Source organism: Pygocentrus nattereri, chromosome 8 (genome assembly GCF_015220715.1).
Source record: "Pygocentrus nattereri isolate fPygNat1 chromosome 8, fPygNat1.pri, whole genome shotgun sequence".
NCBI lineage: Eukaryota > Metazoa > Chordata > Actinopteri > Characiformes > Serrasalmidae > Pygocentrus > Pygocentrus nattereri.
Genome location: NC_051218.1, coordinates 28,100,015 through 28,116,819, shown reverse-complemented (window position 1 = coordinate 28,116,819; position 16,805 = coordinate 28,100,015). Strand labels below are relative to the sequence as shown.

At 39.0% G+C, this 16,805-nt stretch overlaps 1 long non-coding RNA gene across 1 annotated transcript in view; it reads right to left on the bottom strand.

Annotated features, from left to right (window-relative positions):
• Nucleotides 1-479: 479 nt before the first annotated feature.
• LOC108430897 overlaps nt 480-16,805 on the bottom strand; it is a 28,398-nt gene continuing 12,072 nt past the window's right edge. Inside the window, exons 2-3 of the long non-coding RNA XR_001858113.1 lie at nt 687-904; nt 480-568 (exon numbers count right to left, since the gene is read on the bottom strand). This is a non-coding gene — a long non-coding RNA (uncharacterized LOC108430897). The remainder of the gene's footprint in view (nt 569-686; nt 905-16,805) is intronic.

The window sequence follows — 16,805 nt, the reverse complement described above, 5'->3', positions numbered from 1 at the left end:
CACATGTAAGTGTGCTTTGAGATTATTGAGACTTATTTGAGACTGATATTTCCTAATCTAGTGTACTGGAACTTTTATTAGGTTGGTAATGGAGAAATATCTCTTATCAATATGTTAACTAACATTTTAGGTTGTTTACAGAGTGATGTCTTGTATTCTGGTTTACAGTATTGGTTATTAAGGTTATTTATGTACTAATATCTCCTATTCTTGTGTATGGTAATGTTTATTTGGCTTGCTTATGAACTAATATATATTTTTTGACTAATATCTCCTCATGAATATGAATGAATATGAATGACTATAAACTATTATTGTTTATTTTTGTGTTTAAGAGCATGTGTTGCCATTACTGTCTAAAATAACATCATGACCCAGTTATTCTAAAGCAGACAAAAAGAAAACTGAGCACGGATGCAAGGAGAGTAATTTTCTTCTTTCTTTCTGTTTTATTTTTTTCTTTAATGTCATCTTGTTCCCCTTGTTTGACAGCTCGAGTTTCTTGAGGGCAGCTGGCCAGACCAAAGGAATCGATGTCAGAGAGAAGCATCTGTTTGTGCATGTCCAGCTATTCCCAGGAGAGAGACAGATGGACAGACATGCAAAAAAAAAACAGAAACACGGTAAACCAAACCCTTTAGAGGACTGTCAAAAATCAAAACAGCAGCCACAAGCTTGGGGTATACCTTTCAGCGTAACCTGAGGGTGCTCAGTGATCTGTCTCCCTCCTCTAATGCTGCGATATCTCCACAGACAACATACTGCCATCCCCTGTCCCTCAGAGCCGGCTGCAGGCATTTCATCAGAACAGACACTTTTGGAGCCATTTTCTGTTTAGTCACTGTCTGTGCGTGGCCAAATCTGCTGTCAAGTCTGCTGTCACGTCGCTGAGCACACTGGGGACCTGCATACCAAAACATTTACATTTAGGATTACATAAAGCATCTGGCAGATCCTCTTATCTGGAGCAACTTACAAAAGGTGCTTTGTTGTATATGTAGAGAAAGTATCAGCTAGTTAAAAAGAGGTTAGAGAGAAAGACAGTCCTAAGCTCAGATACTGCTCGAAGATCATGTTGATACCAAGAATTAAACACAGTGCCTTGCAATACATTTCAGTAAGTGCAGTACAATACATTACATTACAATAAATAATTAATACTTATACTAAATATTTACAATAAATAAGTGCTCACTTAAGTGAGTTCACTCTCACCTCATATGAGACAAATCAGGTAGAATGCTCATTGATATACTGAGAAGCACTCACATCTATGACGCATATCTGCCTCCCAGTCTCATAACCCAGACTGATCACCAGCAAACCCAGTCAAAATGGGGAAAGACTGAAATTTGATAAATTTTCTCTTAGTGTTGTCATTGTGTTGTGGCCAATCAAAGGCCTGACGCTCTCCATATCATTCTCGAACACACAAGTCTGTCCAATCAACTGATTCCAAGAACTGTCTTAATGTCTTAGCTCTTAGTACACTGCAATAACGACATCTTGGCAAGAAAAACATCTCGAATATAATCAATACAGTTATATGCAAAGCTTTGGACACCCATGAGTCAAATTACATTTTGAATAAATAAAATTAACACATCCTTTACAAAAACACACCTCTGCACATTATAAAATAAATATACTTAATAAAAAATAAACTCACTGTTTATTTGCTAAATTTAACATATTGAAAAAGATACATAAAATGTTGCCTGTACATTCTTTTTATTATTATCATTATCATTATTATTTTTTTTTTTTTTTGTGTGCGTGTGTGTGTGATTTTACCATGGGTGTTCAATCTTTTGCATAAAACTTATTGTAAGAGTATTATAAGATTATTGAACTTTTTCTAGATGTTTGTTACTTTTTCAGTCATTTATTCATCCAACTATGAACATTTCAAACATGTAGGATATCTTAGCAACCACCTAGAAACATCCTAGCATCCACCTGGGATACCATAGCAACCATGTAGCAAACCAGCTACTTGTTCTAAGTCTCCATCTCAGTTAGATAAACAAAACTGAAAATGCTTGTATTAGACTCAAAACCTCCTAATGTAGGGATGAATTATTAGAAAGTTGTACTACATGAGACTATCCAACGCTTTCAAATAATAATTATTTAATAGCAAAATAACAAATATTTTCTCCAGTGTATTAAACATTTCTAGACACAAAATCTAAGTTGCTTCATGTGTTCCTGAATGGTGCAGTAGACTAAGCCATCACCCCAACAGGAGGTTGTAAGTTTGAGCCCCAGTGATACCATAGTCATCCATGAGATGTGTAATAAGTCTGTTTTATTTACCTGACTCAGATGCAGAACTAAGAAAAATCAAGAGAACTTTGGACTCAGGAAACTCAGGAAAAGCCATGAAATCAGTTACTAGTGAAAAAGTGAGTGTTAGGTCCATCAGATGCTTTGTCTCTAAATTTCCCACCTGCTGAAATGGTCAAGCAGTAAGTTTGAGGAAACAGAGCCAGGCTGGAAGGAGACTCTTTCATTCTGTTTCTTTTCTTTTCTTCTCACCTTTATCATTCTGCAGAGTGTGCAGTGGGCAGCAGCGGTCAGAATGAGTGGCTACAGAGAGGGAAAGCTTAAGGGCATAAGAGAGTGGAAGAGAGAGAGAACTTGTTTGCTCCACGGTAGCTAAGAAGAAAAACGGATGCTGCAGATTCCACGTTCTTTCTCAGTGCTGTTCATGTGCTGTTTCTTTCCATTTGCAGCATCCCAACACACCTAGTAAAGGTGTTTGAGTCCGGTTTTTCTTTGATTTTCTGTTTCAGAGCACCTCTCAGTCTGACAGACAAGCATTGATTGAGTGGGTAAAGACAGACAGATAAAGAAACTGAAAAGGAGGGAGAGTCTGAGAGAGAAGGGTGGAAGCAGTGCTGATGGACAGAAGAAAGGACTTTGCAGTCTGAAGCTGAGGGATTGCTGCTAGACAAAAAAGAATGAACATGTTTTATTCTTTAAAATAGGGAGTCTTTTTTCGTAGCCATTAATTATTAAGTTTACATTTGTGTCTGAGAGAATGTCTGATCACCTCTGTATGTGTGCATTTATACCCCCACAGGGTACTTTATTAGGGATAAATACCTTGTATCTACACTGTCCTTTTTTCAGCTCCACTGACCATATATGAGCATTGAACACCAACTCATGAAGGCTTTACTATTTGTAATATATCCTGCTTAGTTTAATTTCTGCATGATTTATGTAATCTGAACTCAGAAATCAGAAAGTGGTGGGGTGTCACCCCATTACTTTAAAAAGTGGTTGGTCAAATGTCCACTCGACTTCGTGGACCTGCTCGTTATGATCACCACTGACCTCTGCCCACTCTGCCCTCTGACCAACACAAGCTGTGCAGCAACAGCTAAGCTACAGTCTCACAATCTTTACATCTACAAGATGGACCAACAAGGTCACTGTTGGTGTAGTAAATGGACACAAAATTTTAAAAACTCCTGCAACATTGCTGTGCCTGATACACTCTAACTTGAGTGTAGATAGAAATTAGAAGTACCTGATACATCTACATCAGACATCACGAGTGTCTGTATGTTTTACTTCATAGTTTTGATGTCTTTCTGTTAGTCTAAAATTAGGAAATGTTAAAATAAGTAAAATTATTAAGTGCTGTCAAGTTGATTCTGATGCAAGGTTGCTGTCTTCTGTTTCAGTCTTAGGCTCCAGAATGGCTGCTTTTTATCCATCCATCTTGTTTTTCTTTTACCTTCAACTGTTCTGAGCATAACTGTCTTTCAGATTAACTGATTCTTCTCACAATACACTTAAAAATAAGGGCCTTTGTTTGGTTTTTGGGCTTTGAGTGAGAGGTGATCCTTGATTTGTTCAAAGACCCACTTGTTTATTTTCTTTGCCTGCCAAGGTACTTTCAAAAGCCTTCACCATCAGGATAGTTCAAAAGCATCAATGTGTTCCCTGCTTTGCTTTCTTATTGTCCAGCTTTCACATCATAAAGAACCGCAGAAAAGATTACAGCCTGGACAATTCACATCACACATTTCATCAGTTAGGAAAACAAAATATGATTCGCTTTGTTTCAGTTTCCCTGCCAGCTGTGACTCTTTCCATCACAAAATCCAAGATATTTTCTCCTCTTGAGTTCCCAGCTATGTGGGGTTGATGTGGGGATGAACACTTTTTTTCAGGTTATTAAATGTGTATAGACATAGATAATGAATTAACATCAGGGTATTCTGAGTGGTGGAACCTGTACATTGTTCCCAGGAGGTTATGAGTTTGAACCCTAATGATGCCACAGCCATTCAATAGTGGGAGTGAAAGGGGAGAAATGTGTGGTGGTTTGATGGTAAGAGCCCTAGCTATTAAAATGTCACATAGAAAGCACATTCTGAGCTGAATTTATGGAACTGGATGAATTTTGAATTAGGTGAACTCAATTTAAGTTAAGCTAATAAGACAGACACAACAAGAAAATGGCCAACAAACATATTCTTCCAGACTGTGAGAAGGATGTCAGCACATTTCGTACCCTTCCTAAGGAATCTACAACATTCTTTTTGAAGGCCAAGTGGGCTTCCGATTCGTCAGCTTCTTAATCAAATATTCCATTCCACCTTAAATGCTACAGCTTGTACAGGCACCAGAATGAAACTGTGGCACCATTCAAGGTGGAAGAGAAAATTCTCAGAACAAGCTGGTGAACAGGAAGCCAACTTCAGCTCCCACATCGCACATGTTAGTTTCTCTGCACATTTCGCTCTGAATAAGTTTTCAAAGCTTGGGCAATATTGAATAGCTTCACTCAATATTTGAATCTGAAGAGATGATGGGGCAGTACCATCTTTATTAGCATCACAACCCCAAGTTTCTAATGGTTGAAGCAGATCATCCTAAACTGTGATAGCTTCATAGTGAGATAACTGCTTTCATTTACTTTCTGTTGCTGTCAAGATGAAAGCGAGTAGCTAGTATAGGTAACATTAGCTGCTAGCAAGCTCAGCAACTAGTAACTAGCATAATTAACTAAACGGTATGAGGACCAGCTTATTTACACGAAGGCTCGTTTTGTTTTCCTGCCTGTGTGTAAGTCCACATGCTGCTTCTAAGTGAGTCATCACAGTGCCTCACTGTAAACCAGCCAATCAGAGCAATCAGATTATCATAAATCTTCCAAACAGGGGAAAACAGCTAATTTCATTCCTGGGACAAATCACAGGGCAGTAAAACCACATGAGGGCATTTTTCACCCCAACCAAAGTCACACACCTTCTATGTAGATATCAGTTTAATCTAAGGAATAGATGCTCAGTTAATCATGTGTTTCCTCAGTAAAGTAACATTTATTTTGCTAAGAAAGCTGAAAATGTTGAAATTTTCATTTAGTTAGCATCACCTTTTTTGCACAAATAGAACATGAATATGAATATAAGTCACATCAAGTGATGTTTTCATTGCTATGTTTACACAAATCAGTCATACAATCTTACAAATTCCAACTGTGAATGAGTTTACTAAGAAAAACAGTAAGAAATACAGGAAGCCATGTGTATCTTTCACACAAGGATATAAAACACAATAGCTCCACAATAGCAGAAAGCTAGAGCAGCCTATTTGCACCAGTTGAACATAAGTTTGATTTTACCCTAGTATGAACATAAACTGCCACTACAATCAAGTGTATGAGCTACTATAATACAATCAGTTGCACCAAGTAACAGTTACAGTTTTAAAATAGCTTTGAGTAATAACAAATATACACTCTCGGCCACTTTATTAGGTTCAATTGCTTGTTAACACAAATAGCTAATCAATCGCATGGCCGCAACTCAATCCATTTAGGCATGTAGAGGTGGTCAAGACAACTTGCTGAAATGCAAACCGAGCATCAGAGTGGGGAAGAAAGGTGATTTAAGTAACTTTGAACGTGGCATGGTTGTTGATGCCAGACGGGCTGGTCTGAGTATTTCAGAAACTGCTGATCTACTGGGATTTTCATGCATAACCATCTCTGGGGTTTACAGACAATGGTCCAAAAAAGAGAAAATATCCAGTGAGCGGCAGTTGTGTGGACGAAAATGCCTTGTTGATGTGAGAGGTCAGATTCGAGATTGTCTGGGTCGAGATGATAGAAAGGCAACAGCAACACAAATAAATTAACAAAATCTCTGAGAAAAGTTTCCAACAGCTTGTTGAAAGTATGCCATGAAGAATTAAGGCAGTGCTGAAGACAAAAGGGAGTCCAACCTTTTACTAGCAAGTGTACCTAATAAAGTGACCGGTGAGTGTACATACCCTGTAGTAGGAGTCCTGCCATTGAAAATCAGAAAAAAAGAAAACAAAATACATCTCAGTTTGTGCAATAAGTTCTACAGAATAGATCACACCCCTCTGATCATTTAGCTGACTCTGATCGCGTGCTTATTTATTCATGGATTGGAGGCAGAAAAGATCACAGATCTCCTAGCTGCAGATTTGCAACAAAACATGGACAGGAACAGAGCCCTGAGTCCTATTTTGTGTCTGGCACTGAGATATTTTTCTATATGTTTATTCCAAAACCTGGTGGGCGACTCTGTTTAAGTACACAAGTCAACTGCACGCAGAGCAATAAGAGCAGCTCCATCGGTGCTCAGTTTGTGTGTGATGCTGCCATGTTTGTCATACAATACATAGCACAGGTTATTTATTTATTTAAATATGACTAACATAGCTAACATTACCTTTCTGTCATTCAGCAGATTCAAACAGCGATTACATTAGCAGCAGCTTCGCTAATGTTGCCAACTGATCATTGATAAAGTGCTGTTAAAATATTGTGCAGAATCTCAGTTTCACCATCGAAGATAGTCCAGCAGCAGAACAGATTAAACACACATGCAAGAGACAAACGCTTTGGGGACACCACTTTACTGTAAAACACAGTGCCTGTTTGAATTATATCTAACATGAGCAACATACCTTATGCAAAGTAAATGTAGCCTGAAAAGAGAAATGTGATATCACTGTGTGAGTCGCGTATAATGTTTCCTGTTTCTGTCGGATAGCATTACTGATTGGCTGCAGAAAAAAAGTCATTCTGTGCAACAGTGTTTTGATTTATGATAACTTAACACACAGCAAACAAATTCTGTGTCGCTGTAGTTTTTAACTAACTACTCTGAATGTGAGTTTTAGGATGGACTTTACACTCCAACTTTGCACTGCACATGTTCCTTTTTACCCTGTTCTTTAAGAGTAGGTGTGTCCAAAATTTTGACTGATACTGTGTATAAGCGTGTGTGTGTGTGTGTGTGCATGACCACATTTGCCTCCATTTATCACAGTTATTCAGTACAGTGTTTATAAAGTGCCTCAATGTGAAGAGTTGTGGAAGAAGATGAAAGAAGTTACTCTATCTCTCTCTCTCTCTCTCTCTCTCTCTCTCTCGCACTCTCTTCCCTTCCTGCAGTACATTGCGCATTGCCCATTACACTCAGTGTCTACATGGCCTCAGAAATCATTCCTCAAATTCCTGAAAGCATGCAAGATTAATGTGCCATCTCACAAGCCTCATATAAAACTGTATGAATGAACTTTAATATTAAATAGGTTTGCCTTTAGGAGATGAAGCTCTTTCTGCTTATTCTTCCTCATCTCTCTCTCTCTCTCTCTCTCTCTCTCTCTCTCTCGCTGTCTGCTTACTAAGCATTTGAGTGAACGCCTGTAATGTCCTGTGATGAGTTATGGCTGTTATACTGTGAGCGCCGCTTTAATTTGTCCGCCGTTCATGCTGCCATACGTTCAAGCTTTTGTGCCAAGAAAGAGTGGGGGAATTCATAAATGCAGTGTGTGTTTTTGGTCATACTTCATTTGTAACCTTGTTCTCTCAGTGCTAGAAGGGGCTTAGGAGAAGTCAGGGTCCAACCAACTTCTACTTTAATTAGCTCTCCAGGTCATCTGTAATGGTGAGAGTGTGACATTAGGAGGCTCCTCTTTCATTAGCTGTGAACAGTGACCTTACAGCAACCTGAGAGACTCTGTCCCTCCTGAAAGAGAGAAGGATGGTCTACTATGGCAGGAGTACATCACAGAGAGTGGGAGTGTAACAGGATCTAAGGATTACAAGTAGGGCTAAGTCATCAAAATTACTATAAATGCACCAAAAAATCCACCATCATGGCATGAAATTATATGGGAGAAACAAAGGCCCTGAGAAGGTTTGAACTAGGTCACTTTGACCCAGGTTTGAGAACATGTATCACAATGGAAAACAAAACACTTCCAGCCTTACATAAATGACCCACATCATTACTTTTCTAAACTGAAGGCAAAAGGCTGCATTTCTTGTGATTATTTCAGCTTTTTATACACTGTCAATAATGCACAGCACTGCCATCTGTAATCAACTGAGAGTTAATAATTACCGGGATTTACCAAAGTTTAGTACAAAGGCTGTGTATTGAGGGGGGAGTGTGACTAATAAAGTGCTTAGTCATGGTGGGCCTGTGCTGTGTCACCCTCGTGGGCGTCTCTGTGTGGGAAATAATGGGCGACATCAAAGTTATTTTGTCAGTCATAGCAGCAGACAGTGCACTGTGAAAGGCCAAAGGAGAAACACTAGAGTCATCTACCATCTACTTGCAATTAAATAATTTATTGCATAATCACTCATAGATGGCATTTAGCCTGGCATGGTTGTGGCAATAAAATAATTGGAAGAATGTTATTTAAAATGTACTTTTTTAGAATATCTTTTCAAATAGATTTCAGTGTCTCTGAGTGCTTCCCCTGCAGCACTTTGGTGCCACCAGTGAGGTAATGGTAAGGCCTACCAAAAAGTTGAGTCCTGCTTTCCATATTGAATATTTTTAATATAAATGGGCTTATTTTGGGGGTTTTGGCTTGCAATAACTATTACTGGATGGCGGGGAGGCGGAGCCAAGTGCAGAACGGAAACCCAGCAAAAACAAACAGGTACTGAGATATAGGGGGCATCGGAATATGCGCTTGCCAATGCTACTAATGCGGCACCCGGACCAAGGTTCAAACTGCCGCTGTTATGGTTGATGGTCCACCACTGTGCCATTGGAGTGTGCAAGTGACAATGGGCAAAGCACTGTCAGATTTATTGATAAAATATATCCATGAGTCATTATTAATAAAAGGTTTGCAGCAATTGTTAATTTAGAAACTATTAAAATAGAGTACAGAGTCATTGTAACTAAGGCCCAGGCTGTCTTAGGTAGGAAAACAGGTCTCAAGGTTCTAGGTGAGAGGTGTTTGTGCCAGGCACTGTTAGAAGGCCTTGAGAGATAAGCAAACATCTCCAAGTAAAGAAATGCTGCCTGTTCACTAAAAACAAGCTAGCTAAAAGCAAGCTAGCTTTTAGTGAGGAGATAGATAAGCAGTGAGCAGGAATGGGTCGTAACTCTTAAATAATTAAAAAGGCCCAATATGGAGAGTCGTAAAAATGGTACTTGTCAGACAAAGCATATAGGTGTCAAAAAGTAAATTTAACATAGCAAATATAATGATAGCCAATGGGAACCCTAGGATGGTCAAAGAGGAGGAGTGAAGAGAGTGCGGAGGGGCACTGACCATATTCAAAAAACATTATAAAAACTGATCTAATATGTTGAATCTTTGCATTTTTGCGATCTGGGAGCCAACTTATCACCTGAAACTTAATAAATGAATAGGGCCTTCTCCTTCCTCAAAAGAACTATCGGCTGAAGTTTGGTTTTTCATTTTTCTTTAATCTTCTGCAAGAATGCTTTTTAATCTTTTTGACTGTATTATCTTTTTTGTATTTTGCAAGAATCCTTTGATTTTAATTACCCATTTTGCATTAGAGGACAGAATAAACTTAGTAATAAAACTTAATTTAGAATTAATTGATAGGTTACAACACACATTTCATCCACATCGTCCGGGACTCTGGGTAGGAGGGCAAGGCACTTCAAGGAAAGCAGAAATGATGGGGTGCGGGGGGGGGGCAAAGAACGTCAAACTAAGGTGATGCCAAGCGCGGCATGTTCAAACAAAGGCTGAGTTAGCGAAAGGGAAAAGGAAAGGGAAAACAAAAAACGAGGCACTTCCTCTGCGATTGCATGAGAAAGGTCAGCTGTGGATGTGACAGGTTTGCTCTTCTAGGAGCAAACACTTCTGCATGACTTGGTTTTCTTTTCTTTGTCTTTTGTAAGTAATTTAGAGGTAATTGCTCTCTTTGTTTTTTTTGTTGTTTTTTTTTTAGGCAATTTCTTTTCTTTTCTGACACTAAGTACTGTACCGGTCACCCCTCTACCAAGGTATGACAAACATTGGTGTTTGCCAGCACCTTAAATAAGGAACCTTCCAGGTTCATCAAGTTAGTTTATGTAGTCCATGGCACCTTGCCACCATCCTCTACTGGCAGCAGGAGGTGCAGGCTGGGCACCTTGCTGCCGACGCCCTCTGCTGGCAGCAGGCAGTGCAGGCTGAATCCTTACAATAAGTTAACCTATTAAAAAAAGCGTTTAGATCATTTCTCATTACTGGCTTACCCTCACAATAATGCCAAAGGCCACACATTTTAAACCTTTTTCGTGATGTCATCACTCACACTTGTTGTATGATTGTAACTTTCTAGGCGTAATTCTATGATCACTGCTCTCAAAGTCAAAATGTAGGCCATACTTTAAACAAGGTAGCTCATCATAACAACATGCATACTCTGAGTTGATACATCTTTCCTGACCTAGTTCAAGTCTGACTGACATTCAGCAGTGAAATTCTCTGTCTCTATCTGTTCCTGTATCTTTGTGATAATGAAGCACAGAAATACAGTTCAAACATTTCTTCAATCTGTCACCCTTTCCATTCCATCATATCATGAGATCATACATAACTCAAATCCGGAGTTATGAGGCTGTGAAGAGGGGCTGAGATACATATCATCTGACTCTCATCATGTGGAACTGGTGGATCCGTGTGTCCATCTACATGCTGCATAAAACTGATCAAGGGACACTCAGTAAATCATTAATAACTGACCCATCATGCCAGAAACCCTTCATTCTTTAATCAGTCCACATCAGAGACACATGTAAAATAGCATGCAGAGAGTTTATTTAGGTGCTGCAGCAATTTTGGAAAGTAGTGATGAAGAGAACAGAGCATTTTGAAATGAAACATATGAGTATCATGTTATATGAAGAGCCTTTAAAGGAGAAATAAAGAAGATATAAACAAATACAGAAAATGCCTTTAGAGTCAGAGGATCAGTTGACCTTCAGCCCAAAAGAAATATGTACTTTTAACAAACACTATTTTAAATCAATATTCAGGCAAAACCTCATAGCAAGGAAGACAATTTAATGAAGCTCAGTATCACAGTATCCCCTCCACCAATTTCTGGTCCCTATGCCATCTTTCTGCCTAATTGTCATCCCTGTCACCTGTGTTTAGTTTGTAGCTTCTCCTAACAATCACGATCCACACATGTGACCAGGCTGTGTATATAAGCCTTGTTTTCCCTGCTGTGCATTTTGCATTCTTGGTTCCTACTGGTTGTTTTGTACAGTGTGCTCTAGCTTCTACAATTGCTCATAACAATAAACTGTTTGAACCATTTAATCACAAAGAAACAATTGTTCAAATCTTGTCTCAGATTCCAAACTAAGATTTTCCACATAGAGTAATGGCATCATAAATGTTATATATGCAGTGTATACACTGATTTCACTCTAAAACATTATGTATTCATATCTAAGCATATCTACGCCCAGTCATAGGTTCAATGTTTGTTGATTTGTAGATTCATAAGAATAAACAATTCTTCTAAGCTTCGGTATTGAATCGATACCATTGTAACCAGCTGAGACCCAGCTCAGTCTGACTGGATGTTCACACGAGCTGTGTGATGATGCAGAGAATGTGTGCTTCAAATCATTTAAATATAAAGATGATAAGCATTTAAGATTGTCTCCCTCATTTTTACGACAGACTTTATTGTGATTCAAATTAGAACAAAATTTTGCGGCCTTGGCTCAGAATAGAGCAGTAATACAAGTAATACAATGAAGTGCAACATGTAGTGCATATGTAAACATATGTATGTCAGCAGATAAATAATTTTTAAATAAGTTTATGTACAACAGTATATTGCACTGGAGGTCCCATGTATGAGGTAATCAAAAAAAGAAAGAATTGGAGCAGCATGTTATTTATAGTTCAGCAGTCTTATGGCATGTGGGAAGAAGCTGTTTTTAAACCTGGCTGTTTTGCTTCAAATGCTTTGGAACCTCCTTCCAGAGGCCAGCAGCAAAAACAGTCCATGGTGGGGGTGGGAGGGGTCTCTGTTTCTGTTCTTAGCTCTGGTCAGACAGTGACTTTTTGCAATGTCCTGTATTGGAGGAAGTGAAGTCACAATAATTTTCTCTGCTGTCCTAACCACCGTCTGCAGGGACTTCCAGTCAGAGGCACTGTAGGCTCCTGCCCAGACAGAGATGCAATTGGTCAGTATGCTCTCTACAGTACCTCTGTAGAAGGTGGTGAGAATCAGAGGGTGGAGGTGTGCTCTTTCCATCTGTCTCAGGAAGTGCATGCTCTGCTGAGCTCTTTTGACCAGAGCTTCAGTGTGAGTGGACCAGGTCAAAGTGTCTGTCATCTGTACCCCCAGGAACTTGGTTTTGCTGACTATCTCCACTGCTGTGTCCTTGATGAAGAGTGGTGTATGGTTGGGTTGGCGCCTCCTGAAGTCAACGACGATCTCTTTGGTTTTCTTGACATTCAGGAGCAGGTTGTTGGTTTCACACCAGTCAAACAGATCTACCTCTTCTCTGTAGTGCAGGTCATTGCCATCCTGGATTAGGCCCACTACTGTCATGTCGTCTGCAAACTTCACAGTGTGGTTGGTGGTGGACCTGGCGCTGCAGTCGTGAGTCATCAGGGTGAACAGCAGTGGGTTCAGGATGCAGCCCTGAGGGGAGCTTAGACAGATGACACTGGAGGTGTAGTTGCCCACCCAGTTTGCTTATCAGATGTTGTGGGATGACTGTGTTAAACGCTGAGCTGAAGTCCAAAAATGCCATGCACACGTGTATTCTTTCCTTCCAGGTGTTCTAAGCTCAAGTGACGTGCAGAGGAGATGGCATCCTCTGTGGAGTGATTAGGGCGGTAAGCAAACTGGTGCAGGTCAAATGTGGAAGGTAGTTTGGAGGTAATGTGGTCCTTTACCAGCCTCTCCATCATGATGGATTATAATGCCTGATGAGGCATGATGATTATAATGCCTTATGGATTTCTAGGACACCCCTGTGCTCTTCATCTCTGCTTGCTTCTTGACTGCTTTTGTTAAACTGGGCTTAAATAAATCAAATTGATTGATGACAAGGACCCAATTGACACAACAGTTGGCCAGTAGTATCAGCCAATATTGACAATCCACACTTTTATCAGTATTGGACATAAGGATGTATAATGTCCTGGTAACTAGCATTTTTTTGCTGCTGTATCTTTTGATGTGTAAAGGTCAAAGGTCTTCAAACCCAGACCATGCATCCATTTAGTCATGGATTTTGTAATAATTGGAAGATATAGCACAAGGGAACTGTTCCAATAGGTGCCCGGAGCCCTGCGGTCCTCAACACCAATGACACCAACAACGTGCAGATGAAGAGGGCAAGAGACCTTGAAGGGGGAGTAGGTGTAAAAGCATGCATTTGGGCAGGGTATACATACATGCAGTGCGCTGTGGAGTTACATTATCAGTCATCTTTTTTTTTGTATTAGTTCACTTGCTTATTAGTTCATTTGCCTTTTTTATTTGTTAATTTGCTTATTTACAGTAAAGTTTCATAATGTATGATGCATAATACAGAAAACAAAATAAACAAATCCTTTTAACTCACATCTGAATCATTCTCCACTATCAGACAACTATAAAAACAAACCTCTCCACTCTGATTGGTCCTAGCCTGTATCTCAGAGAATTTTGGGTAAGAGGCCACTGCTGAATCTGCAAAGGCCACAGCAAAACTGCACAGAGGGCACTTTTGAGTGCCCCATGAATTCACTAATTAAAAATGTGACAACCTACGGCCTCGCTAGCAGGCACAAATGAGGACTCCAAGCTGCAAATGGGAAAGAGTTGAGGTGACTATGAGGTCAACAGCTTAGTAAGAGTGGAATCAATTTTTTTTTTTTTTATTTCCCCACACTTGAGTGATTAGGATGTAAACAAAGTCTAATGTGAAATGGGAGACTTTGATTTATTCCCAGTGGTGGTAATAGGAACCAGGAGTCTACACACAAATAGATCCACTTTATTTACTATCCAAACCACCAGTGAACCTACACATCTTCCATATGTGAGTTTTTATATATACATGTTGATGATGGTAAGATCTTTGTGAGCTATTCTAGTTAATAACACCCTGCATGTCCTTCTCCATCACAAAGAGACTTTAAACTCCTTGGCATTAAGCTCCTCAGACATATGGTTCCTAATAACCCCTGCTATGCACAGTTCTGACTCCATAGGTTTCTCCAGAATGGAGCATTTCACATCAAAGCACTCTGAATATTAACCATTTAGTCATTCAGAAATTTTGTAAAATTGCATTAATTTCTCTTTACTTGCCAGTGGTTATGAAATCCAGGAAAATAAACTTTTAAGGTCCAGAATTGAAGACCTTAGGTGGTTGTGCCAAAGAGGAATTTGAATAGGACCATTTATAAAAATAGCCAGGAATAGAAGTTGAACTAATCAATTTGAGCAAAAACAAAAAAAACAAACAAAAAAAAAAACACCATGATGTCAGTCAGAATTTGTCACTTGTAGGAAAAGGGAAATTTTTTGAAAAAAAAAAAATCTCTGCATAAAATGGTCAATATTTATAATGCTTTGATATTCATTGTGCTTTGATAAGTGATGGGTGGACACTGTTATATATTCTCCTGTACAACTTCTGGATACAATCCAGAATTCATAGCTCCATCAAATGATGGCAAGTTGTCCTTGTCAAACAGCAGTAAAACAGCCCCAAACTGTGATACTGTCACCTCCGTGTTTCAAGGCTGGAATGAGGCTCTTATGTTGGAATGCGGTGTTCAGTTTTTGCCAGACATAACATTTCTAATTTTAGCCATAACATCTGTACTTTCCTTTTCCATCAACACAACATTATTTCTGTAGTTTTCTGGCTTGGTGGTCATTTTTTAACAGGGAGAAATGTTCTTCCGGGATGGTAGAGGATTTGTTTATGTTTTCATTCCATATGTGCTACTATACTATATCATTGTTTGACTGATGGTGAACTCGTCATTAGTGAGTGTAAGGGAGGTCTGCAGATGTTTAGATGTTACCCTGGGGATCTTTTTGATCTTCTTAGAATATTACACTCCTTACTTTTAAATTCATTTTTGTTGAATGACCTCTCCTAAACTTCAAAAACAGCACATTTGAATGTGATACAATAGATAAAACCTCCAGACCCCAATCACCTATACCAATCCAATTATTCTAGATGTTCACATTTGCCAACCAAAATATACCATAGGATCACTTTGTTTAATTAATAAAAGAAAACAATATATTTTTTGCGTTTTATATATATATATATATATATATATATATATAAACAATATATTTTATTTCTGTTGTTATGACTGAAAAGAAGATATGAGCACATTTTCATTCAAGCAGCACTATATACGTGTCTAATGTATGTAAATTATCAGCATTTCTAGCATTTTCTCATCTAAAAAATGTTCATATTCAGTTGAGCGTAGTAACTACCAACATACATCCCCTATAGAGAATTTCAAAAGAAGGCAGAATGTCTCCAAACTTTTGATAGGCAGCATCTGTGCTATCTCAGAGACATATGAAAACTCCTGTCACATTTTTTCAGTCCACCAGCACTGCACTGTCGCTGGGCTGCGACAAGAACGCAAATCACTCGACTTCCCCGAGAGATGATATAGACCCCCATCTGAGTCACTGCATGAAGGAAAGCAATAGAACACTGCTGTCCAATCTTTCCTCTGGAAACCAGAGCCTTTAGTATTGGTCCTGCATTCTGAGTCATGAACAGCATATGGTGCAAATTGCATTTGATCCCAGCCATACAACACATCTACACATTATGTTCTCTGTTTTAACCCATGGGTGTTTCTCCAACTAAATAGTGTTCTTATGACATTCCCCAGCAAACAGAACCAGCCACAACTCAGGCCAGATGATGGAGAAACATTTAGAAAGTCTTCCCTTCGGTGGCTGCCTTACACACGTTTTCACTGCACCTCAGTCACCTTCCAGACATTTTTGTTTTTGCTCTGTATTGATCCAGCAATGTCTTTTAACATTTCCAACAAGCGGCGACTCAAAGGCGTCGAGTTTACTTCAAAGCAAACCATGCAAAAAGTCCAAACAGGGTTGTGGTAGGATAGGCCTGTGACTGCTAGTGGGAATCATCAAAATGATATTGTAGTGTTTTATTGATGTTAACAAGACAATATTTTATTTTGCATCATTCAGTAATTGAGAAAAAGTCATTCCGAGTGGATGTAAAATCATTCATTGTTGAAAAACTGAATCTGATTTCTTTATAGTAGTTGTGACAGGAACCAGGGGTCACAATGTCTACAGCACAAATAGGGTGATTTTATTACTATATGACTGGAGCATGCAGCCATTTGCATGACCCATTTACCCTCCTGTTGTGCCAGAAAGCCTCACCTGCATGACCCACTCACCCTCATGACCCATATAGAAAAAAATACATTCTGAATGTATTAATCAAATACATTTTTGCAATGCATGAATGTGTCGAAAAATG